Source organism: Chiloscyllium plagiosum, unplaced genomic scaffold (assembly GCF_037043375.1).
Source record: "Chiloscyllium plagiosum isolate Xiang-an unplaced genomic scaffold, Cpla_swu_hap1 HiC_scaffold_37, whole genome shotgun sequence".
NCBI classification, from domain to species: Eukaryota; Metazoa; Chordata; class Chondrichthyes; order Orectolobiformes; family Hemiscylliidae; genus Chiloscyllium; species Chiloscyllium plagiosum.
Window position 1 is genome coordinate 69788081 of NW_028270175.1, and position 27711 is coordinate 69815791.

A 27711-nucleotide genomic window follows, 5' to 3' on the forward strand; every position below is an offset into this window, starting at 1 on the left:
ATAGCAGTTGAAGATGTTTGTGCTGAGGAGGCTAACCTGAGGATCTCCCTTGCAGAGTTATCCCGGAACTGTTAGGGCTGTTGGCCACCGACCACAAGCATCTTTCTTTGTGCTCGGAAAGACCCAGACAAGTGGGAGGTTACACTTGATTTCCATTCAGCTCAAATAAGTGGGTGGTCCTGATGCCATCCTCAGTCAATTACTCACTTGATATCAAAGCCATTCACTGTTTGCTGTGCCCCTGTGTTCACCTCTCGTTCATATCAATTAGTTGACGATGTATGTGGAGGGAATGTTTTCCTCTCACAGCGGGTAATCAATGTCAGGAATTATCTGGGCTAGCGAGTTATGGGAGCTACATCACTGAAAGTATTTAAGGAGTAGAGAGATGGATTTTTGACCTGTCAGACAGCTATGGGATGTGAAGAATTGGGCGTTAAAAAGGAGTTAATGCCAATAATAGATCAGCCATCATGGTAGACAATAGCTTGATCGTCCGACTTAGCTGATCCGGTTCCTTATGTCCTCATATTCTGTAATTACAAAGTTAATGGTTGTAATTTTCCTGAACGTTCTGTTATTGGATGTTGCAATCAGACACAGCAAAGTATTTTGTGAGTCATCTCTGGGTGAGATATGAGGGTTGTACTCACATTGAATCTGGGCCTGTATTATGACCAACAAATAAAGCACAAGTTGCAGGGAGGAGACACTCTGCAAAGAGACCAGAGGGGTTTTTTGAACCCAGCCTGGATTTCCAAATAGTATTTTCCAACCCACAACCGCGTGTGTGTGACAGTCTTGAGGGACTGAATGAGATGCTGTGTTACTGTGGATCAGGTATTTGGAGCAAATGGCCTCCAACTGCTCCTTGCAGGAGCTGTGAGTGGTTGGATGGAACATAGGAACATAAGACTGAGCAGCAGGAGTGTGCCATTAGACACTCTGTCACCGCTCCACCATGCACAAAGATTATGGGTCATGTTATTGTGGTCAACCCAGCACTTTTCTGTCTGTATTCCATTTTCTACATTCACTTTTCTGTCAAATGTCAATAAATACAAATGTAATCATCCAGGCACCACAAACTTCTGGGGAGGGAATTTCCACTTGGACAGCACTTTGCAAATTTCTCATTTGTGTTCCAGCCAATGTTGGAGGGTCACTGTTTCCTTTTCCGTCCCACTCCTCCACTGGTTACACCAGTCTTAAATGTAACCAGTTTAATGATGTGGCCAATAATATCGGTCTCAGAGTAGGTCATTTTCTAGAAAAAAAATGTAAGACACAGAACGTTGAACTCATATCAAATGGTAAAATGACAGAGTGCTCCAAATGTTATTCTGCCTTTGAAGTTATTCTGTTCAAATAAGCTACCGGTTGTGGGATTGTTTTCTGGAACAGTTGGATTTGGCTGAATTCCCTTTGTTTCGGGCATATGAGAGTTTCCAATGAATCCTCACCGGGAATCCATCACAAGTGGCAAAGATAACTCAGGGATTTTATAGACTGACACTTTGCTATCTGGTGGAACAAAGTAAGAGAAAGGGATCAATCGGCTGTTGCTTCTCAGGCAGGGAACAATTTTCTCCCTCTCTGTATTGAAACATACAATGATGTCAACTGAACACCAAACTGGACCATGTGTGCTCTCCTGGATCATTCTCTGGAAAATCTGATTATGGATTATATGCAGGGGCATCATTGCTCTTGTTGTACACAATTCCATTCAATCTCAGAAAATGTCCCCATTTTATAATTTGATGACATGCTTACACGTGTCTGTCTAATTTGTAAATACTGGTAGGTGTCTTCATACTATGAGTGTTAATAGCAATGCATCTTTTTATTCAAATTTATTCTCTAGCTTTAGTCTCCCTGACAAGAGATAATATGCATCCAGCTGATGCACTTTTCTGAAAGTCATGGTGGTTCAATCCTATTTCTAGGCTAAAATCAGAACTGATTATCCCCCATAACCAAAGGCCGCCATCCCAGGAATGAGGAAAGGGAAACCTCTTTGAAAATTTCAAAAATAATTATATCCTTTTATTTTAGTGTTAGGGGATCAAAACTGCACACAGTGCATCAGATGTGGTCTCAGCAATGCCCTGTACAGATGCAGTAAAACATTCCTGCAATTAAACCTTAAGCGTTTGTCAAAAACAGCATCATTCCACTTACCTTCCAAATCACTTGCTGCATCTGCAGACTGGCTTCACATGATTCATGTCCCAGAAACATGGAAACCGCCTGTATCACAGAGTTCTGCAATCTCTCTCCATTTAAATTGATTACCATTATTTTATCCTTCATGCCAAAATAGACAATTTACCTTATGTTATTTCAACTGAAGGTTTCCGCACTAACCTTCCCTATCTATAATCATATTCTGGATCAGTGGTGCTGGAAGAGCACAGCAATTCAGGCAGCATCCGAGGACAGGCAAAATCGACGTTTCGGGCATATTGCAGACTCAGGATCTCAATTTGACGACACAATGAATGACCATCTTGGTGTACGAGCTAATTGAGCTCCAAGCCATTCTCTCCCCTTCCTCCAAATTATTGATACAGATTATTGGTCATTGATGACCCCACAGTGATCTCTGAGGCACTCCATCAGTTAGAGCTTTGCAGCCTGAAAGTAAACATTTCTCTCTACTATCTATTTCCTGCTAACGACATATTTCCTGTTCTGTGTAGCCGTTCAGGCGGGTTGAATGGCCTCGTCCTGGGCTGTGTAATGTAATCAACGATCTGAATTACTTAATTCTATATTCCTGTGTAATTTCTGAGAGGGGCAGAATGGTCTCCACTTGTCTCATTGTACCGATCCTGTCTGACGGATTGGGGTGGTCCCCTACCCTGTAACAGCATCGAGGAGTGGATTGAAGGAACAACACATGGGTTCCGGGCAGCAGTATATCTCCATAACAGCCTCGATGGTTGATTGAGGGAACAACACATGGGGTAGGGGCAGCAGTATATCTCTATAACAGCATCGAGGGTGGATTGAGATAACAACACATTCAGAATGATCATGGTTGGTCCAATTGTCTCTGATCATCCTTCTCCTGTCAGTTCCCGATAAACATTGACTCTCCTGTCCAGCAAAGATCAGTCGAGCTCAGCCTAGAATATCCTCAATAACAGAGTCTTCCCTATTTCCTGAGGATGAGGATACCACAGACCGCCAGGCACTAAATGGAAAGGGTCATCTTTATTTCATTGTCGGACCCGTTACATTAAAACTGTGCTAACCTCACATCAAATCACCACCTCTTTTCATACTTAAGGATATAGTAATTATGAATAACCATAAACCATTCTGCCCTCCAAGCCTGTCCCACATTCGCACTGACTCTTTCCAGTCTAATATGTATCAAATACAGCCTCTGCTGCAATCTCAGAAAATGAATACTTGACAGCATAACACCACATGAGCATGAAAAAAGGAGCAGGATTAGTCCATTCGGCCCATCGAGTCTGATATGCCATTCAATAATTTCTTATATGTACCCCAAACGCATTCTCATGCCTTCTCCCTAGAATCCTTGATCTCTTTATCAACCAAAAACGTGCCGATTTATGTCTTAATGACACTAGTGCTTGTGTCTCTGTGTGTATGTATATATATATATATATATATGTGTGTGTGTGTGTGTGTGTGTGTGTGTGTCCGTATGTGTGTGTCCATGTGCTTGTTTTCTGTGTATTTGTGTGTCTACATCTATGTACCTATGTATCAGCCTCTGTGTTTCTATCTGTGTTTGTGTCTATTTGTGTGTAACTGTATATGTCTTTGTGTGTTGCAATGTGTGTGTATGCCTATCTCCTTATATGTGTTGTGCATGTTAGTATATTGGGGTGTTTACTAATACGTCTGTGCATTTCAGTGTCTGCATCTCTGTGCAGTGAGGTATCTGTTTTTGTTTGAGAGTGAATGGACTGACGTTGGAACTGACAGCGGGTTTAAAGTGAGAACTGAATGTTGCTCTTTACTCAGTTGATGGGAAGTGGATGTTTCAGAAGCTTCCCATGAGCCATCTTGTTTCTGTCCGGCTCATGCCAGGTTCCTCCCCACATGGCGGGAGAAGGGGGTGTGAGGGAACAGATATCAGGCACAACACCACCAGGCTTGGCCCTTTCTGACCCATTTCAGACAGTTTCTCCTGGAACATAAGAAAGGGAGAGAGGGAGGGAGAGTGGAAATGGGTGACCCTGCTGTTAATGTTGCTGGATGTGGGGCTGGGGGAAATGATGAGCTGTCCGGAATGAGTCAGTCGACAGTTGTAAATAAATTTAGTATTATTAGTGTGGGGGGTATTGTGTAGGTGACAGAGAAAGTGAGGAAGAAAGTTGTTGAATTCAATAGTGAGTTTCGAAATGCCTGAGCCTTATTTGGAAATGGAGTGCGAGCCTTGTTCGGGGGTCAGTGCTATAACAGGTATACAGGGAGTGTGAAGGAGCAGATAGAATATAGTGACCCTTATCCTGACAGAGCGGAGAAGGATTTTGACGCTTGTCCTGTATCACAGCGTCAAGGTGACCCTTCCGGAATGTCTTATCCAAGTCTATCACCAATAACGCCACAGACCATGTCCCTCAGATTCAGCTTAAGAAGAGCTTACAAATAACAAGGAGAAGCAAACATTGGTGTATTATATATCGAAACTAAAACTGTTGCAGAAATTCTGTGCGCTATATGCTCTGAAAATTAGACATGCAAATATCATGGATACTGCAGTCTTATTGGATGGTCTCAAGATGCATCTCAACTGCGTTAACTAAGTGACTGCTCATGCTGTGAAAAATAAATTCCCTAAATGTATATCAGGTGGGTTGAAGAGTATGCATTGAACCAAACTAGAGATCAAGTTTTTTTTCGGATTTGGTGTTGTGTCGTCAGGAGGACTAATCAATATCCTTGCTCTGAAGCAGCTTTGGAGGAGTAGTGACATTAATATGTTGTATTTTACACGGCGTCTGCATACAATATAGAACGTTTGTACATTTTGGTCAAACATGATGGAAGCATGGAGCCGAGAGAGTCAAGTTTGTTTCAGTGAATTGGGAAAATACAAAATAACATTCAGTGGGAGATAAGCAATGGTTGTTAGCGTCATAGAGTCCTATAGGCCCTTCGGCTCAAACTGATCCATTCCGACCAAAATGTCAATTCACACTAACCCCATTCCCAGTCATTGCCCCGTATCCTACTAATCCTTTCCTATCCTGTATTTGTCAATATGCATTTTCAATGTTGTGAATCTACCCACCTTAACTACTTCTGCTGTTAGTTCATTCCATATGCATATCACCCTGTGTGTAAAAACGTTGCTCTTCAGGTTCCCTTTTGTTTTTACCCCTCTGACCTTAAACTGATGCCCTCTAGTCCGTGATTGTCCAATCCCGGGAAGTAAAGGCTGACTGCATTCACTCTATCCATGCCTGTTATGATCTTATACCCTTCAATAAGATCCTCTCCCCAGTCTCATACATGCAAAAGTAAAAAGTCCTAGCTTTTCCAACCTCTCCCTATAACTCAGAGCCTTGAGTCTTTGGCAACATCCTTGTAAATTTCTTCTGCATTCATTCCAGTTTAATAACATCATTCCTATAGCAAAGTTAAGAAAACTGAACATAACGCTATAAGTATGGCCTCATCAGTGCCTCGAATTCTGCAGCATTTCTCCCCAAATTCGCTGAGGAGAAAGTGAGGTCTGCAGATACTGGAGATCAGAGCTGTAAATGTGTTGCTGGAAAAGCGCAGAAGGGCTTATGCCCGAAACGTCGATTCTCCTGTTCCCCAAATTCGCTACTTAGTGCCCTGACTGATGAATGCCAGTGTGCCAACAGTCTTCTTCATTACCCTGTCTACCTCTGAATCAACTTTCAGAGAACCATGTACCTGAATTCCAAGGTCCCTCTGTTCCACTACATTCCGTAAGACCCAGCCATTCACCATAAAATTCCGATATTGATTTGAGTTTCTAAAATGCAAGAACTTGCACTGATCTGCATTAAAATCAATACATACAAAGACAACAAAAAACAGGACACAAAGTGCCAATGGCTCTCAGGAGGGGCATTTACCCCCGCCCACTGGGGGCATTTGCACGTCACAAATCTTTATCTTCTTCCCCATTCGTAATACTCATCCAGGGCAATTAATCACAAACATCGGGATTGAACTGCCGTTAGGTAGGTATTCAGTCATCACGATCACCTTCTTAACTCCCTCCAGCTTGAGCCGAAACCGACACGCAAACTAAGCAAGAGAAAAACGAGTAGTAATATTAATCAAGTTAAAAGTGTGTACTCTACCCATCGCCAACTATAATTTAATAGCAGAAAGATTCAACAAACTTCCTTTAAAACGAGAGAAGCATGATTATCGATATCCATGAAAGCATCTAGCCTGTTTTATAGTGTCCACAAGGTTTTCGCGTCCTCTGGAGAGTCAATGGATCTACTGAAAAATTCACCAGTGCGTGGATCTATTGAAAGCATACGGAGCACCGCTGGGTTCATTAAGGAATACTGAATCTCAAGTTCCCTTAGTATTGGTATCATCAAAATATTTTCTTTTTTGAATCACTGCCGCTGAAAAGACCTGGAAGAACATAATCCTGGAGCCCTTGTCGGATCTTTTCCCTGTGTTCTGGAAGCTTCCATAAGTCTTTGAATGCCCCTGCAACCACGTAATCGCACAAGGACAGGGTGAGGGTGTTTGTCTGAGTCTGACCTGCGCGCTGTTACCCGATGAACTGCCTCACTCTTCACCCGCCCCTCTTCAGCTTCGAAGTGAAGGAATCACGGCAGCCAGTTCTCGAAAAAAAATCTCTGGCCGAACACCTTATGTCTCCAGCAGACCGATGATATGAACATTCTTCATTCTGCCCTGTTCTCGAGGTCGTCACATTGTTCAGTTAAGGTACGGATATGTTTTCCAAGGGCAAGGATCCGCTCCTTAGAGGAATCGATCACACTCTCTGCCCCTGCAGTTTGGCGCTCGACCTCATCCGTTCTGTTTCCAAGGCTTTCAAGTTGCTCGTCATGTTTTTGGAGCACGGCTGAGAGTAGTTCTAGTTTCCTGCTGAACTTTTCTTCAATCATAGCTTCAATCATTTCACGGAACTTGGTGAACTCGGTGACCAAGGCTTGGTGAGTAACTGGGTCCATCGAACGAGCAGAGGGGGTTACAGCTACAGCCTCAGGCATGCTGAAAGCTTCTGACGTTACTCGATCCTTTCCCGTGTTTTGTCATTTCCACTTGACAAAACGAAATTAGTGAGGATTCCATAGCTCATTGTGTGTTCAATTTTAAGTAAATGACTGTGGTGGGGTAGGTTAGATTACCACTGTGATTCAGAGCCCAGCAAAGTAGACTTTTCATATCGCTGCCATCTTGTTTCCCCCTTAAACCTTTATCGATGTTATCATTTTGTTTAATTCCTGGATATTCTGGAGCCGTGCCATTCAGTCCCACTGTCTACAGTTTCCCCACAAGGCACATTGCTGCCCACTCCTCGATAATCCTTGACTTCTTTGTGATTCGTGAACCTGCCTCAAAAATATTCAATATCTCTGCCTCGAATAGTCTGCAGGAAAGAGTGTTCCAAAGACTCACTACACCCTGAGAAAATGAACATAAACCAACTCACCGATGTTTGAGATTAGTTTTATTTTTGTATCCTTATCTAAGAAAGTATATAGTAATATTGGAAGCAGTTCAGATGTGCTTCCCTTCACTTATTCCATGGATGAAGGGCTGACAATATGCAGACTTTAACAGGTTACCCTTGGAATGAGAGCTGATCTTATTGAAATATACAATGCCTTGAGGTGAATGGATCAACTAGATGCCCACTGGGTGTTTGCATAGTCCAAACTTGAAGTCATTGTCATAGAACCCCTACAGTGTGGAAGCAGGGCATTTTGCCCATCGAGTCCACACAAATCCACCGAACAGTATCCTACCCAGACCTGTCCCCCTACCCTACCAATGTCACCTTGCATTTCCCACGACTGACCCACTTAAGCTACACATTCCTGGTCACTCTGAGTAATTTAGCATGGCCTATCACTCTAAGCTGTACATCTTTGGAATATGAGAGGAAACTGGAGAACTGGGTAGAAACCCACACAGACACGGGAAGAATGTTCAAACTTGACATAGAGGGTCGGATGAGGTTGGAATTGACCTCAACTCATTGCTGATATGAGGTAGCAGTGCTAACCACAAATCCACCATACTGCTACATTAGCCCTATTAGTTACCTGCCGCTGATGAAAGAAATCTGCCTGACTTGTTCCTGTCACTGAATCTGGCCCAGTCTGAAACCTTTATAATCGGTCATATCACCAACCTGGTTACTTTAAAAATGTGTTATGAGCAGTGGGACTAGAAAAGGAAACTGTTGACACCCTCCAACTTCAGTCACAACCGGATTCAGGAGTAATTCTCAAAGTTGGATTTCATTAAAGTGTGAATTCTCTTTCTCAGAAGTTTGGGATGGTTGAATCTTTATATTAAAGCAAGGCTGGCCTCGTTTGAATGTTTATAGTCAGGTGAATCAGGGATAATGGTGCATGGAGAGAAAAGTGCATCTGGGAACACAATGAGATGAGCCACGACCTTATTTACGTGTGGAGTAGTGTCAAAGGTCCAAATGACCCCCTTGTGTCCCTCAGCCCTGTGTTCTGATGTTCCATTCAGCCCTTGGGACCTGCTACACAGGGGCAGATCGAGACCACTCCAATGGTTAGGTGCAGTTTCAGAAATGTACTTAGAAAATCCAGGCTGGGCCAGAAAGTGACCACCAACCTCTATCCTTCTTTGCAGGCTTCCCCTGTCTGTAACTTTTACTCCATATGTGAGTCATGTTCCAGAACCAGATTCACAGTGAATAAAGTCACCATACCCCACCAAGGGTTAACTCAAACAAATCTTCTGCTCTCCCTGAATGCAACATCGTACAATACGATTTCCAGGAAAATAACCCGATACTTTCCAAAAACATAACATAAAAATGCAAGAAAAAAGAACAGGATTCGGCCATTTGGCCCCTCAAGCCTGAACGCTCATTTAATAAGAACATGGCTGATCGGCTCCAGGTCTGAACTCCGCTTTCCCACGCAATTCGTTGTATCCCTCCACAACTCTTTTGGAATACGGAATTTCAGACATTCACTACGTTCTGAGAGAAGATTGAAATTGGTGTTCCTTATTCGGTATCTATCTCCTTGAGTTCGAGGCTCAGGGGAAACACCTTCTCAGCATTTACCTTGTCAAGCCCTCTCTGTATCTTGTACATTTCAGTAATATCACCCGTATGCATTTCAACCACAATGAATAATCGCCTCACCATTTTCGATGCACTCAATAAATCAACCTTTTCATGTCGGGAACCCGCCTCATGAACCAACCTAGCTACTTGCAACATCTGCATGTTGACGCTACGTTTCATGCACAGAAACACTCCAATCCCTTTGTACTGCTCCTTTTTTTGGGAGTCCTCTCCATTAAATAACAGTCTGAATTTTGGTTCTCAGTGTCATCCTCAAACTCGGATGTATATTGCACTCAGCTCCTGCCGTCAGGCTATCAGTGTAGATTTTAAATAACTGATGCTATCGGCCTGATATTTGTGGTAATCCAGTAGATACACCTTTATCATGAAGATCCATTAATTCTGACTCTCCGATTTCTATGTGTTAACCCACCGTCAATCCATGCTAATATATTATCCATCAAACTAAAAGTCTCTGTCTTGTATCAGAACGTTTATTTTGTGATACCTTGTGGAAAATCTCTGGAAAGCCTTATGTTGATCAGTTCTCTTTATCAAGGCTGTTTGTCACATTCTCAGGAGTTCCTGATGAAGGGCTCTTGCCCGAAACATTGACTTTCCTTCTCCTTGGATGCTGTCTGACCTATTGTGCTTTTCCAGCATGACTCTAATTTTGACATTCTCAGGGATGTCCAGGAAAAAAAAAAGTATGATTTTACAGAACAAAAGTAGTTTCCCTTTCACAAAACCATGCCAACTCTGGGTTTAGCTTTTCTAACTGCCCTGCAATTCCTTCCTTACCAACAGGCTCTAGAAGATTCCCAACAATAATGGTTAGGCAAAATGGTTCCTACTTTCTGTCTCATTCGTTTCTTGAAGGCAGGCGCCACATTGGAGGGTCTCCAGTTTCGCTGGAACACTCCTGTAATCCAGAGTGTTATGGAATATTTCCCACAGTGCCGCTAGTCACTCTATGACCACTTCTTTCAAAATTAACTATGAATTACTGCTGACCGGCTATCCTTATTCTTATCTGTTAGTTTAAAACCTTGTTACTTTTGTTACAGACAGTTCAAGAAATCCCTCCTATTACCATTTTGTTTATACCATTTAAATGCTTACAGTACTTTCCCCATGAGGAACGATTTAAAATACTGGTGTAAGTTATTTGCCTGTTCCCTGTGGCCAGTTCCCGAGTTACACCCTCCATATGGCCTCAATGTACTTTCCTTACTGTACTTCTGCCTCAGCTCACAAACATTTTTTTTACACAGACGGAAAAGCTCATGATGCTTGCTTTTATATTTCTTGCAAATGTATTACATCATATCTTTTCGTACATTCTCCTCGCTTTCAAGATTCATACAGTCATATCGTGCACAAACAGACCATTTGGCCCAACTTGTCCATGCTGACCAGGTTTTCTAAACTAAACTAATCCCATCTGCTTGCACTTGGCCCATATGCCTCTAAACGCTTCCCATTCATATGTTTGTCCAAATGTCTTTGAAATATTGTAGCTGTTATTGCATCTACGACTGCTCCTCTGGCAGCTCATTCCGCACTAACATCACCCTCTGTGTAAATAAAGTTGCCCCTTTATACCTTTCAAGTTTTCCCTCTTTTACTTTAAAGCTATGCATCTACGTTTGGACTACCCGATCATGCAGAAAAGACCTTGACTATTCACCCTATCCATGCCTCCCATGACATTATAAACTTCGAGAATGTCACCCCTCAACCTCCTACACTCCATCTGATACTAATTTCAAGATAAAATGTTTAACAATAAGCACTTCAAATTTGAAAGAATTATAAAGATGACTGGTAAAGAAAATAGCCCAAACTTCATACTGTCAGTTTTGCTCTATGTTACAAAACTAGGGCAGATTGAAACTCTTACTAGTGCCAATATGAGGTCAATCACCTGAATTCCTTAGCGTGAAGGAGGTGATGATCTATAGAGTGAAAACCTATCTCTTGCTAGATCTATATAATACCACATGGTCAACATTCTCTCACCTGTTCTCTCTGTGACCTTGTGTGGTTGTTTTCTTTATCTTACACTCAGTTAGAGAGAACCCCTTTCCCTCATTCACATCTTAATTTAAACCCATTTTGCATCATCTTCTCGTTCACAACTGCTGATAGCCCGTTTATCTTATGCCATGCCCTATTTTCCAAGTCATGCATCCCCCAACTCTGGCAAGGGATTAAAAAGCCCAGTTTCCAACCTTTTTCAGTTCTGAACAAGTCACACGGACTTGGAAGGCTAATGCTGTTCCTCTGTCTCTGCAGATGCTGCCAGACCTGCTGGGCTTCTCCAGAAACGAATAGACACAGCACAAATTTTCAATTAAAGAAATAGCGAAGGACACTGGAACTAAAAACACAAAAATTGCTGGAGAAACAGAGCTTCTAAAAAAGTCACTGTACCCAAAAGATTAACTCTACATTCACTACAAAAGACACCCGCAGACCTGCTTTGTTTCTTCAGCAATTTTTGAACAAGTTCCAATTTGTGAAAGCTTCTCAAATGCCCTGTCCAACACGGAGCGTCGTACCCTGGGAACTGAATGGTAATGCAAAGTGCACACATGCATTGGCTCTGAAATTGCATATGGCTGGCATCACTGACACCACAGAGCTCTTCATCATGGTCAGGGAGAAAACCAGAGAGAAACACATTCAATTCAACCGCAGAAGGTGACATTAAGATAAAGGAGAAGATTCAGATGAAAAGTTTAAGGGTTTGAGTAATGTAACAAATTGGAAGCATGACATCAAGGAGAGACCCTCAGCAGAATGAAAGTAGGAAAATGCAAGTATTACCGCATCAGAAACCAGGTGATGTCACTGAGTTCACGGCTGATGGGTGAATGGGTCTCGATGTGAACTGGGGGACAGTCAGTAGAATTGAATTGCAGGAATTGCAGCTCAAACTGGGCTATCACGTGATGCTGTTGAAAACAGCAGCAATAGAAGCAGGATTGTACTCAAACATAATGGATATCATTTTCCCCATGATATTCCATCAGTCTACAATTACCACCAAGCCAAGTGATGGTTCAATGATGTGTGTGGGTGAACATGCCAATGTCAGGACCAGGAGCACCTAAAGCTGATGACAAACCATTAAAGCTACCGCACTTGAATGGTTTCATTCCAAACAGCAGAACTAACATCTGATAGAGAGGACGAAATGATCCCAAGACCAACAGATAAGATCTAAGGTCTGCAGTCCTGCCACATCCAGACATAAATGTTGGTGTACTACTAAACAATTTACTGGAGGAAAGGATTCAAGAAATATCCCCATTTTAAGTAATGGAACAGCCCTTGCATCCAATGTTGATTGTAAACATCGATCTCCTTCCCCAACGTACTTTCAGGAAGTGAATCTCCCGTGCTTTCCTGGTCTGGCCTAAAAATAACTCCAGATACAGAGCCATGTGATAAAGTCTTCAATGGTCCCTGAAACGACCAAGCAAGATACTCAATTGTATCACACTGCTCCAAAGTCTTAAAGGATAAAACCAGACAGAATACCCAGCACCAGCCTTGATATCAAAAAAGGGAACGGGAGTCACAGTCCTGTTGATCCTGCAGAGTCCACCGTCCTGATACCTGAGAGCTTGTGACAACATTGACAGAGCTTTCCCACAGGCTGCACGGAAACATCGGGAAAGGAGTAGGCCATTCAACACATTGAGCCTTCCCCATTCTAGTTCATTGAGAAAATCTCCTCAATGCAGTTTTCCTGACACAGTGTTCATACCTATTAATATGTTTAAACATTGTGAAATATAAAATAAGAACTGTTGTAGTCCCTTCAGTCCATCAATCTTGCTCCTCGATTCAATATACAAGCAGTTCTCTGATAACGCGGGTTTATTAAACGTGATTTGACTGCAATGCGATTCCTGAATTCTGCACCTTTTTTCTATAAAGTGAGCTCCCGTTCACTGTGATGCGATTGGATGTAGCCAGTGAATGTATTGTGAAAGTGTTGCATTTACAGCACTATTTCATTACCATATATGATTTAAAGGTTTAATTAGACTGTGCTAGTGTGTGTGTGTGTTAGACGAACTTTAATTTTGGTTTTTTACTGATATTTTGCGGTTTGCCCATTATTCTGTTTTCCCCATAGACCACATTATTAATATTGCATGATTTTCTGCAATACAATGATGCACAGGAACACAGCTACCACGTTATTTGAGAGCAACCTGGAATGATATCTGATCCTCTATCTTCATATCATACCCTGCTCTCTCCCTAGCCCTTTAGTTTCCAGAAATCCATTTTTATATCCAGTGCCTTGGTTTCCACAGTCTGATCTGGGAGATAATTCCCCAGGTTCAACAGTCTCTGAGTGCAGACATTTATTCTCATCTCAATGCAGAGTGGTCTGTCTTTACCTAATACTGTGGCCCCTTGTTCTGATGTCCCAGCCAGGAGAATTGTCACCCCTGCTTCCAATCTGTCTTGTCCTGACAGAGTATTATATATTTCACTGATATCTCCACTCATTTTCCAAAAGCCCATGGAATTCAGGCCCAGCCGCCCCAGATTCTGCTCCCACAACAGCGATCAGTCTGGTTATCTTCGCTGCTCTCCCTTAATGTCAGGTTTGTCCTTTATTAGGTAAAGAGACCAAAACTGTACATAATACTGCACAGTGTTCGAGATGAGGTCTCACCAATGCCCTGTACTGCTGCAGTAAAACACCCTTAGTCGTGTATTCAAATCCCCCTGAAATGAAGGTGAATACACGATTTATCTGCCTATCTGCTTTCTGCTCCTGCAATATTGCTTTCAGTGTCTGGTGTACAGGGAGATCCAGATCCTTTTTCAATGTTACAGCTCCCCACTTGTTGGGTCTGTGTACACTGGTCAGCGTGCCAATGCCGTTCCCAGTATTGACTTCATGATTCAGATCTCATTGCCCTACACTGACCTCAGAGGGCTGCACAGAAGAAACAAACATGCAGCTTAAGTTCCTTTATAGATCAACAGTTTTCAAACAATCCCTTTTCAAATGATAGGCTCCAGTTCTGTTTTTCCCATCAAAGGTCACAATATCACATATCCCACGCCTCCCCACCCCATTGCTCCTAATGTGCCACGTATTTGCCCAGACACTCCACTTGTCTCAATCGTCTTGGAGCATTTTGACATCCTGCTCACCCACTCGCAATCTGATATTGCTTAGTGCCATCTGCAAACTTGAAAATATTGTATTTGATCCACTCAATCAAATATATGATGTGTATTGGGAATAGCTGCGGCCCAAACCCCGATCCCTGCTATATCCTCCAACCCTTCCATTAGAAAAAATACATAGTTTTATTTCTACTCACTGCTTCCTGCCAACTCTCCCATTCTAAAACCATATTAGTCCCAGTCCCATAGGATTTGAATTTGCATAATAGGCTTTATCAAAAATGTGGGCAGCACGGTGGCACAGTGGTTAGCACTGCTGCCTCACAGCGCCTGAGACCTGGGTTCAATTCTCGCCTCAGGCGACTGACTGTGTGGAGTTTGCACATTCTCCCCGTGTCTGCGTGGGTTTCCTTCGGGTGGTCCGGTTTCCTCCCACAGTCCAAAGATGTGCAGGTTAGGTGAACTGGCCATGCTAAATTGCCCGTAGTGTAAGGTAAGGGGTAAATGTAGGAGTATGGGTGGGTTGCGCTTCAGCGTGGACTTGTTGGGCCGAAGGGCCTGTTTCCACACTGTAAGATAATCTAATCTTTCTGAAAATGCACATATTTCATTGATTGCTTCTCCATTATTATGCTAAAGGCACTTTCTGAAATATGATTCCCATTTGTTCAATCTCTGTTGACTTCGTCTATGCTCATTACTTTCAGTTCCAATACTTCCTCTAAAACTATTAGTTTGCTAATTTCATTCTATTCCCTTTTTCTAAACAGACTAATGTTCACTAGTTTTGATGGGAAGTTTTCTTTTTTGTTTCGTTTTCTTATGTGAAGACATAACTGAAGTATTTGGTCCACAGTTCTGCCTTTTCCCTGTCCTCAATTCTCTGGTATCAGACTGTAAGAAAGCTGCACCTTTTTTCCCCGTAATTTTGCCATTGACATATTTTCAGAAGATATTACAAGTTCAATCTTAAAACCTTGTTAATATACTCTTCAGAAACCCATCAATTCCTACCTTAAGCTACTCAATGATTGACCTTCCACAGCCATGCAAACACAGAAGCACAGACTTTGTCCCATCAACAATACAGCACGGTCTACATTAGCCCCATTTTCCGACACAAAACCGTTGCCGTGAATCTTATGGCATTTCAAGTTCACAACCGTGTATTTTTAAATGGTTGTGAAGTTACCATGACAATTCTTCTCTCAGGAAGTGCATTCCTGACCCCAGCACCCTCTGAGTGAAAAACAATCCTCAATTCCTCTCCACTTCTCATACCCTTCACTTTAAAATGTGCTCCATTGTTCTTGGCCCTTTGACTAAAAGGAACAGCTGCTATCTATCCATCTTGTCCATGTCCCTCGTAATCCTATCCTCTGAATCTCGGCCCACTCAGCCTCTCTCCTCCAAACTTAACAGCCCGAGCTTATCCAGTCTCTCTCCATAGCTACTATGCTCCATCCCAGCGAACATCCTGGTGAATCTCCTCTGAGCCCCCTCCACTACAATCACATTCTTCCCGTAATTTGGCTCCCAGAACTACAATCAGTATTCCATCTTGGCAAAAGCAAACTTCCGCATAGCTCTTATAACCTATGCCTTGATGAATAAAGGTTATGAATACGGTCCCTTATGCTTTCTCAAATTGTGCATTAACCAGTTTCGCCACATTCAGGGATTTGTGGAGAAGCACCCTCTGAGCTTCCTCGTGTTCGGCCATTCATTGAGTTCTCCCCTGTACAGTTCCTTCTTCCAAAGTGCATCATTTCATATTCATTAAGGTTACATTCCATCTGCCATTGGTCCACCCTTTGACCATTCCATCTGTATCTTCCTGTATCCTAAGACCTTCCTCCTCACTGCCAACCACCCGGCCAATCTTTGTATCAAACACAAACTTAGTTGTCACTCTACCGCCACCCCCGTCTATATTCACAGCTGGATCATTTATGAATACCACAAATAATCAGGTTAAAGATGGCACAACACCAGGTCATAGTCCAACAGGTTTATTCGGAGGCACTAGCTTGGAAGAGTTGCTTCTTCATCAGGTGATTGTGCGCTTTGAAATCTCATGCCTCTGAATAAACCTGCTGGACTATCACCTGGTGTTATGTGATTTTTAAGTTTATCCACCCCAGTCCAACACCAACACCTCCGTATCACAAATAATAAGGGACACAATACTGATCCCTGTGATACACCATTGGACACCGGTCTCAGTCACACTAACAGCCTTCAACCACTACCCTCTGTCTCCTAACAATAAGGTGATTTGGATGCAACTTGGCAAGTCACGAATGAGTCCGACCTGTTCCTTTGTTATTCTTTTCCACTTGACACACTTGCAGAATATCTGGGGAATCTCCCTAATCTTGCCCTACCAGCAGGTTTCTATGCCCCTGTTTTAGGCAGTTCTCACCAAGTGAAGAATATCCTCCTTATTGCGGTCTTAAATGGTCTGTCCATGAAACTGCAATTATTTGCCTTGAATGTGGAACTGACAGCCAGGGAAACGTCCTGTTTATTTCCAACTTGGCATATGTTTTGTGAAGTTTCCAAGTTTCATTGTGACCCTCCTCTCATTCTTTCAAACTCTAAAGAACACAGGCCGAGTTTCCTCATTAGGCAATCTCGCCATCTGAGGGATTAATCTGGACAATGTCCATTGCACTTTTTTGTGGTCAGTATATTCTTTCTCAGATTGGGTCACCAACACTTTGCACAATGGATGTAGGTTTGCTCGCTACATTTCCAGAAGTTTCGTTATCTTACTCGGTAACATCTCCAGTTGACCTCATGCGAAACAATGCTTAAAATTCCTGCTTTCCATTTATACGTTTGGATTTCTTTGTGTTGGTGATGCTATTTCCTGTGGCGAAGTCACTTCCTGTTCCTTTTCTCAGACGTTGGTTGATGGGGTCTAAAAACTAATGGCACATCGAGTTGGACATCTGTCAGAAATACAAATGGATTTTCTCCATTGTTGCTGTTAATTCCTAAATATCCAATATCACATGCTGTATAATAGATTCCAACAGTTTCCAACTTGCCGATGTCAAGTTAATTGTTCAGCAGTTCTCCAAACTATGTCTTCTTCCCTTTTTAGATGCTTGGATTCCTTCCATTAATCTATAGTGCTTGGACCACGTTTGCTAACTTCCATTTATCCACAATGGCTTCCAGTCTCTGCAGAATGCACAGGAAAATGAAAATCAATCATCGACAATGCAATTAATATTTCTATTGCCGATTTATGTCTGACATTTTAATATGAAGTACATTAGGTTTGTCAAACTTCGCAATGCTCAATCAAGTTACATTCTCAAATACAACCTTGTTACTGATATAAGTTGACTTTATGTCTTCAGTTGCACAATCCCTACATGATCACTTGGAATTTCTGGGTGATTTTGTGGATCTTCCTCCATGAAGACAGATGCAAAATAACTAGTTATTTTCTTGGCCATTTCCCTGTTTTTCACAATAAACTCTCCTCTCCCAATTACCAATTTCCATATTTGACCTTGCTTTTACTTTGTTTCCTTTGAAATACAGATTGTAGATTTATGCAGTGTTTTTGTTCCTGTTTGTTAGCATTCATGTTCTGTTTTTGATTTCCTTATCAATTTCATGACCCTTGTTTCTAGATCGTGAATTTCTCAGAATTCTCAGGTTTCCACAATGACTGAAATTCTTCCGACGCCACTTCCTATGATTAATACGTTTTCTAATTTGTTATGTTAAACATCATTGTGTCATTTTCCCTTTCTTTGGTGTTTATACCTGAAATAAATAGACGTCTTATTCAGACTTTGCATTATTTCTATAAATCTCCTGGTCTTGACCAGATATATTCAGGAACACTGCAGGAGCACAGAGAAGGAATTGCGGGAGTCCTGGCTGATATTATTGCATCATCGCTGGCCAACGGGTGAGGTCCCGGAGGACTGGAGGGTTGCGAATGCTGTGCCCTTACTCAAGAAGGGCTAAAAAGAAAAACTTGGGTACTATGGACCACTAAACCTAAAATCTGTAGCAGGTAGTTTACTTGAAAAGGTTCTGAGAGATAACATATACGTGCATTAGGAAAGACAGGGTGTGATTCGGAGGAAGATTAGAGTGGTGCTAGAAAAGCACAGCAGAGCAAGCAGCATCCGAAGAACAGGAAAATCAATGTTTCGGGCAAGAGTCTATCATCAAAGTCAGCACGACTTTGTGCATCGGACACCATAGCTCACAAATTTGTTCGAATTCTTTGACGAAGTGACCAGCAACATTGAGGAGGTCAGGGTGGTATGCGAGGTCTTAATGGATTCAAGTAAGGCCTTCAATAAGCTTCTACATGGTGCGCTACTCTGGAAGGTTAGATCGCATGAAACTGAGGAGGAACTGCCAAATTAGATACAACATTGGCTTGATGGTAGGAAGCAAAGAGTAATAGTGGAAGGATGCTTGTCAGACTGGAGGCCTGGGACTAATGGAATGCATCAGGGCGATGCTGGCACCACTATATATTACATATATCTATAATTTAGATGAGAATGTACGTGCATGATTTGTAAGTTTGAAGGTGACAATAAAATAGGCGGTTACATGGAGAATGACAAAGATTATCAGAAATTTCAGAACTTGCAGCAGTACCTTGATCAGCTAGGAAAGTGGGCCGAGAAATGGTAAATGGATTTTAATGCAGATCAGTGCAAGTTCTTGCATTTTAGAAACTCAAATCAATATCGGAATTTTATGGTGAATGGCTGGGTCTTACGGAATGTAGTGGAACAGAGGGACCTTGGAATTCAGGTACATGGTTCTCTGAAAGTTGATTCAGAGGTAGACAGGGTAATGAAGAAGACTGTGGGCACACTGGCATTCATCAGTCAGGGCACTAAGTAGCGAATTTGGGGAACAGGAGAATCGACGTTTCGGGCATAAGCCCTTCTGCGCTTTTCCAGCAACACATTTACAGCTCTGATCTCCAGTATCTGCAGACCTCACTTTCTCCTCAGCGAATTTGGGGAGAAATGCTGCAGAATTCGAGGCACTGATGAAGCCATACTTATAGCGTTATGTTCAGTTTTGTTAACTTTGCTATAGGAATGATGTTATTAAACTGGAATGAATGCAGAAGAAATTTACAAGGATGTTGCCAAAGACTCAAGGCTCTGAGTTATAGGGAGAGGTTGGAAAAGCTAGGACTTTTTACTTTTGCATGTATGAGACTGGGGAGAGGATCTTATTGAAGGGTATAAGATCATAACAGGCATGGATAGAGTGAAGGCAGTCAGCCTTTACTTCCCGGGATTGGACAATCACGGACTAGAGGGCATCAGTTTAAGGTCAGAGGGGTAAAAACAAAAGGGAACCTGAAGAGCAACGTTTTTACACACAGGGTGATATGCATATGGAATGAGCTAACAGCGGAAGTAGTTAAGGTGGGTAGAGTCACTACATTGAAAATGCATTTTGACAAATACAGGATAGGAAAGGATTAGTAGGATACGGGGCAATGGCTGGGAATGGGGTTAGTGTGAATTGACATTTTGGTCGAAATGGATCAGTTTGAGCCGAAGGGCCTATAGGACTCTATGTCGCTAACAACCATTCCTTATCTCCCACTGAATGTTATTTTGTATTTTCCCAATTCACTGAAACAAACTTGACCCTCTCGGCTCCATGCTTCCATCATGCTTGACCAAAATGTACAAACGTTCTATATTGTATGCAGACGCCGTGTAAGATACAACATATTAATGTCACTACTCCTCCAAAGCTGCTTCAGAGCAAGGATATTGATTAGTCCTCCTGACGACACAACACCAAATCCGAAAAAAAACTTGATCTCTAGTTTGGTTCAATGCATACTCTTCAACCCACCTGATATACATTTAGGGAATTTATTTTTCACAGCATGAGCAGTCACTTAGTTAACGCAGTTGAGATGCATCTTGAGACCATCCAATAAGACTGCAGTATCCATGATATTTGCATGTCTAATTTTCAGAGCATATAGCGCACAGAATTTCTGCAACAGTTTTAGTTTCGATATATAATACACCAATGTTTGCTTCTCCTTGTTATTTGTAAGCTCTTCTTAAGCTGAATCTGAGGGACATGGTCTGTGGCGTTATTGGTGATAGACTTGGATAAGACATTCCGGAAGGGTCACCTTGACGCTGTGATACAGGACAAGCGTCAAAATCCTTCTCCGCTCTGTCAGGATAAGGGTCACTATATTCTATCTGCTCCTTCACACTCCCTGTATACCTGTTATAGCACTGACCCCCGAACAAGGCTCGCACTCCATTTCCAAATAAGGCTCAGGCATTTCGCAACTCACTATTGAATTCAACAACTTTCTTCCTCACTTTCTCTGTCACCTACACAATACCCCCCACACTAATAATACTAAATTTATTTACAACTGTCGACTGACTCATTCCGGACAGCTCATCATTTCCCCCAGCCCCACATCCAGCAACATTAACAGCAGGGTCACCCATTTCCACTCTCCCTCCCTCTCTCCCTTTCTTATGTTCCAGGAGAAACTGTCTGAAATGGGTCAGAAAGGGCCAAGCCGGGTGGTGTTGTGCCTGATATCTGTTCCCTCACACCCCCTTCTCCCGCCATGTGGGGAGGAACCTGGCATGAGCCGGACAGAAACAAGATGGCTCATGGGAAGCTTCTGAAACATCCACTTCCCATCAACTGAGTAAAGAGCAACATTCAGTTCTCACTTTAAACCCGCTGTCAGTTCCAACGGCAGTCCATTCACTCTCAAACAAAAACAGATACCTCACTGCACAGAGATGCAGACACTGAAATGCACAGACGTATTAGTAAACACCCCAACATACTAACATGCACAACACATATAAGGAGATAGGCATACACACACATTGCAACACACAAAGACATATACAGTTACACACAAATAGACACAAACACAGATAGAAACACAGAGGCTGATACATAGATACATAGATGTAGACACACAAATACACAGAAAACAAGCACATGGACACACACACACACACACACATATATATACATACACACAGAGAAACAAGCACTAGTGTCATTAAGACATAAATCGGCACGTTTTTGGTTGATAAAGAGATCAAGGATTCTAGGGAGAAGGCATGAGAATGCGTTTGGGGTAAATATAAGAAATTATTGAATGGCATATCAGACTCGATGGGCCGAATGGACTAATCCTGCTCCTTTTTTCATGCTCATGTGGTGTTCTGCTGTCAAGTATTCATTTTCTGAGATTGCAGCAGAGGCTGTATTTGATACATATTTGACTGGAAAGAGTCAGTGGGAATGTGGGACAGGCTTGGAGGGCAGAATGGTTTATGGTTATTCATAATTACTATATCCTTAAGTATGAAAAGAGGTGGTGATTTGATGTGAGGTTAGCACAGTTTTAATGTAACGGGTCCGACAATGAAATAAAGATGACCCTTTCCATTTAGTGCCTGGCGGTCTGTGGTATCCTCATCCTCCGGGAATAGGGAAGACTCTGTTATTGAGGATATTCTAGGCTGAGCTCGACTGATCTTTGCTGGACAGGAGAGTCAATGTTTATCGGGCACTGACAGGAGAAGGATGATCAGAGACAATTGGACCAACCATGATCATTCTGAATGTGTTGTTATCTCAATCCACCCTCGATGCTGTTATGGAGATATACTGCTGCCCCTACCCCATGTGTTGTTCCCTCAATTAACCATCGAGGCTGTTATGGAGATATACTGCTGCCCGGAACCCATGTGTTGTTCCTTCAATCCACTCCTCGATGCTGTTACAGGGTAGGGGACCACCCCAATCCGTCAGACAGGATCGGTACAATGAGACAAGAGGAGACCATTCTGCCCCTCTAAGAAATTACACAGGAATATAGAATTAAGTAATTCAGATCGTTGATTACATTACACAGCCCAGGACGAGGCCATTCAACCCGCCTGAACGGCTACACAGAACAGGAAATATGTCGTTAGCAGGAAATAGATAGTAGAGAGAAATGTTTACTTTCAGGCTGCAAAGCTCTAACTGATGGAGTGCCTCAGAGATCACTGTGGGGTCATCAATGACCAATAATCTGTATCAATAATTTGGAGGAAGGGGAGAGAATGGCTTGGAGCTCAATTAGCTCGTACACCAAGATGGTCATTCATTGTGTCGTCAAATTGAGATCCTGAGTCTGCAATATGCCCGAAACGTCGATTTTGCCTGTCCTCGGATGCTGCCTGAATTGCTGTGCTCTCCCAGCACCACTGATCCAGAATATGATTATAGATAGGGAAGGTTAGTGCGGAAACCTTCAGTTGAAATAACATAAGGTAAATTGTCTATTTTGGCATGAAGGATAAAATAATGGTAATCAATTTAAATGGAGAGAGATTGCAGAACTCTGTGATACAGGCGGTTTCCATGTTTCTGGGACATGAATCATGTGAAGCCAGTCTGCAGATGCAGCAAGTGATTTGGAAGGTAAGTGGAATGATGCTGTTTTTGACAAACGCTTAAGGTTTAATTGCAGGAATGTTTTACTGCATCTGTACAGGGCATTGCTGAGACCACATCTGATGCACTGTGTGCAGTTTTGATCCCCTAACACTAAAATAAAAGGATATAATTATTTTTGAAATTTTCAAAGAGGTTTCCCTTTCCTCATTCCTGGGATGGCGGCCTTTGGTTATGGAGGATAATCAGTTCTGATCTTAGCCTAGAAATAGGATTGAACCACCATGACTTTCAGAAAAGTGCATCAGCTGGATGCATATTATCTCTTGTCAGGGAGACTAAAGCTAGAGAATAAATTTGAATAAAAAGATGCATTGCTATTAACACTCATAGTATGAAGACACCTACCAGTATTTACAAATTAGACAGACACGTGTAAGCATGTCATCAAATTATAAAATGGGGACATTTTCTGAGATTGAATGGAATTGTGTACAACAAGAGCAATGATGCCCCTGCATATAATCCATAATCAGATTTTCCAGAGAATGATCCAGGAGAGCACACATGGTCCAGTTTGGTGTTCAGTTGACATCATTGTATGTTTCAATACAGAGAGGGAGAAAATTGTTCCCTGCCTGAGAAGCAACAGCCGATTGATCCCTTTCTCTTACTTTGTTCCACCAGATAGCAAAGTGTCAGTCTCTAAAATCCCTGCGTTATCTTTGCCACTTGTGATGGATTCCTGGTGAGGATTCATTGGAAACTCTCATATGCCCGAAACAATGGGAATTCAGCCAAATCCAACTGTTCCAGAAAACAATCCCACAACCGGTAGCTTATTTGAACAGAATAACTTCAAAGGCAGAATAACATTTGGAGCACTCTGTCATTTTACCATTTGATATGAGTTCAACGTTCTGTGTCTTACATTTTTTTTTCTAGAAAATGACCTACTCTGAGACCGATATCATTGGCCACATCATTAAACTGGTTACATTTAAGACTGGTGTAACCAGTGGAGGAGTGGGACGGAAAAGGAAACAGTGACCCTCCAACATTGGCTGGAACACAAATGAGAAATTTGCAAAGGGCTGTCCAAGTGGAAATTCCCTCCCCAGAAGTTTGTGGTGCCTGGATGTTTACATTTATTCAAAGTTGTATTTATTGACATTTGACAGAAAAGTGAATGTAGAAAATGGAATACAGACACAAAAGTACTGGGGAGACCACAATAACATGACCCATAATCTTTGTGCATGGTGGAGCGGTGACAAAGTGTTTAATGGCACACTCCTGCTGCTCAGTCTTATGTTCCTATGTTCCATCCAACCACTCACAGCTCCTGCAAGGAGCAGTTGGAGACAATTTGCTCCAAATACCTGATCCACAGTAACACAGCATCTCATTCAGTCCCTCAATACTGTCACACACACGCGGTTGTGGGTTGGAAAATGCTATTTGGAAATCCAGGCTGGGTTCAAAAGACGCCTCTGGTCTCTTTGCAGAATGTCTCCTCTCTGCAACTTGTGCTTTATTTGTTGGTCATAATACAGGCCCAGATTCACTGTGAATACAACCCTCATATCTCACCCAGAGATGACTCACAAAATACTTTGCTGTGTCTGATTGCAACATCCAATAACAGAACGTTCAGGAAAATTACAACCATTAACTTTGTAATTACAGAATATGAGGACATAAGGAACCGGATCAGCTAAGTCGGACGATCAAGCTATTGTCTACCATCATGGCTGATCTATTATTGGCATTAACTCCTTTTTAACGCCCAATTCTTCACATCCCACAGCTGTCTGACAGGTCAAAAATCGATCTCCCTACTCCTTAAATACTTTCAGTGATGTAGCTCCCATAACTCGCTAGCCCAGATAATTCCTGACATTGATTACCCGCTGTGAGAGGAAAACATTCCCAACACATACTTCGTCAACTAATTGATATGAACGAGAGGTGAACACAGGGGCTCAGCAAACAGTGAATGGCTTTGATATCAAGTGAGTAATTGACTGAGGATGGCATCAGGACCACCCACTTATTTGAGCTGAATGGAAATCAAGTGTAACCTCCCACTTGTCTGGGTCTTTCCGAGCACAAAGAAAGATGCTTGTGGTCGGTGGCCAACAGCCCTAACAGTTCCGGGATAACTCTGCAGGAGATCCTCAGGTTAGCCTCCTCAGCACAAACATCTTCAACTGCTATATCAATGCCTTTCCCCATCATAAGATCTGAAGTAGGGATGATGACTGAAGATCACATAATATTCAGAGATTTTGTGCCTCCTCAGCTCCTGAACCATCTTGTGTCCATGTGCAGCAAGACCTGGGCAGCATTCAGTTTGTGCTGTTAAAGTGTCGGTAACATTCATGTAACAGCGCTGCCAGACACTGCACATTTCCACAGTTAATAAAGGAGCTCAATCAGCATCCCAGGCTGGTTGCACACTGATATGTGGAAGCCATTGAGCCCGTGGAAACTACTGAACAAGAAGAGGGACATTCAATCCACCTACCTATTCCACAGGAAGAGAATGGGTCTGGTCAGTACATCGAGCTGTTAAACAGGAACAGGCAGGGCCCAATCAGACCCTTAAACCTGTTCCATGAGACCAGGAGGAGGCTATTCAGCCCCACGAGATAGTTATACAGAAACAGGAGGGCGTCATTGATACTCTAACATGACAAACCAATGAAACCGAGACTGCATTGATAGGGGGCTCCATGGTGTTAATCACGGTTCCATTGTTTGTAGAACATGTGCTACCTTAACATGGTTTGCTGGCAGTGATAAGGGAAACAAAATATTTTGTGTAAAGTCTCAAGGAGGCATCTTCCATCTCCGAGAAGACACTCCCATGTGCTCTAGGTAGGTCAGAAGTTGCTGGGAAGAGTTAACTCTTTTATAATGAAGGTACTGTTGCTGCTGTCGGGATTATGGATAGCATGACGTTCATTGCAGGATCACGCACCAATTGAGCTGGATTAACGTTGGGAGAGTTTTTTTTTTCAAAAACCTGAACCTCTCTCTCTCTCTCTGAATCAAAATAGGGAGTGATGGTGGTTGGGTGGAACGTTCTCAGGGGCTCTTAAACTATCGAGAATCATGTAACCCGAGGGAAAAAAAGCCATGGAATTTATCACCGTAATAGTGTCTGTTCAGAACATCATAAGTGATTGTACATCCCCCTTAATGTTCAATGCAATCACCTTATTCTCTCATTGAGCTTCACTCACTGTACATGTTGCCATCATCCCAGGGATTAGTCTGGTGAGACTTGAGAGAAAGTCTATCTACCGTACCCCAAATACTGCCTCAACACACTCAGGGATGATCACAGTAATCCTTTTCTCTCACTTAGTCATCGCCGTTTCCTTCCTGTGTTATGAAACGCCATTATTGCTTTATGCACTACGACTGACATGGAATTTATAAGTCCCTTACATCTGTACGTCAGCATCAATAAAGCCAGCACCAGAGTTGCCTATGGAGATGTGCATCACACTCGGCCAGAATTTCAATGAGATCGAATACACCGAAAAGATGTAATGATCACCTACCTGAATAGAAATGAGCTGTACAAATACGGGAAACAGGTAGAGGAAGGGAGCTATCTTTACTTTTGTTCTTCTCTCACAGGATGCATGCAGCCCTGGTCAGAGCAGCATGTTACGCCAATCTTAAACTGAGTGGCTGGTTCAGTTGTTCCACAGGACAGTAAAGAGTAAAACACATTGCTGGGGGTTTGTGGTGTTATAATTCAGGATAAATTCTTCTGCTTAATTATAACCAGCATCACAGAAAAGATTTATCCAATGCAGTAATATGTGATAATTCTACAGTCTAAGAACTATTTAAAGTAAAAATTAACAACTTTATTTCTTAAAGTATTACAGAGAATAATAATCGAACGAATATTTACGACTTCTTCCTCTAACCTAACTTTGACCTTTCCCCCTCCACAATACGAGTCCGATAAGACTCCTAATTATGATTTACAAAATAAAACTTCTTATCTCAAAACCAGGAAGCTTTCGGTTCTTCTCCAGAGTCCTGTCTTCTTTTCTTCTGGGGGATTCTGCTTTCATAGTTACTAATCAATGAATATACTTTTAAAGGAGCTATATTTCAGGCAGTCTTTGTATGCTGGTAGCTTGGCAGCTCTGCTCTCAACTGTTCAATTTTCCATGGTCTTGTACCTCCAAACTATTGGATTGTGTCATTGGCTTTTAAGATTATCAATATATTACATTCAAACTTGATTGGAGGTGGGTCATTTGGGGTATAATTTAAACTGTTTGGCTGAATTTGCTTTTGTCTCAAGACAATGAGCTAATCGAGTTGTTCAACCAAATGTTAAATTATATCTATTTTTTAGAAGACTCGGTGCTGTCAGGTAGTTAAAAGGTGCAGTACACCCACATGTTCATCACTGGAGTCACACGGAAACCTGACTAGGGAAGGTTGACACATTGACTTACCGAAAGGACTTCAGGCAAGCAGATGGGCTTTTATAACAAATGATAACGGTTGCTTTTAAATTCCACCACTTTCCTTCATGAGATGCCAACAGACTATTATTCTGTGGCTCTAGATTATGAGTCAATGACTTTATTACCATAAACTGTCTTCCTGTACGTGCAGGGAACACGTCAAACATCCTCAAGAGCAATTATTTAGTGACGGACATGTGATTAGAAGGCACTTGAAACTGTTGCATCCAGATTGAACAAATGCAAAAATCATGGTTCATTCAG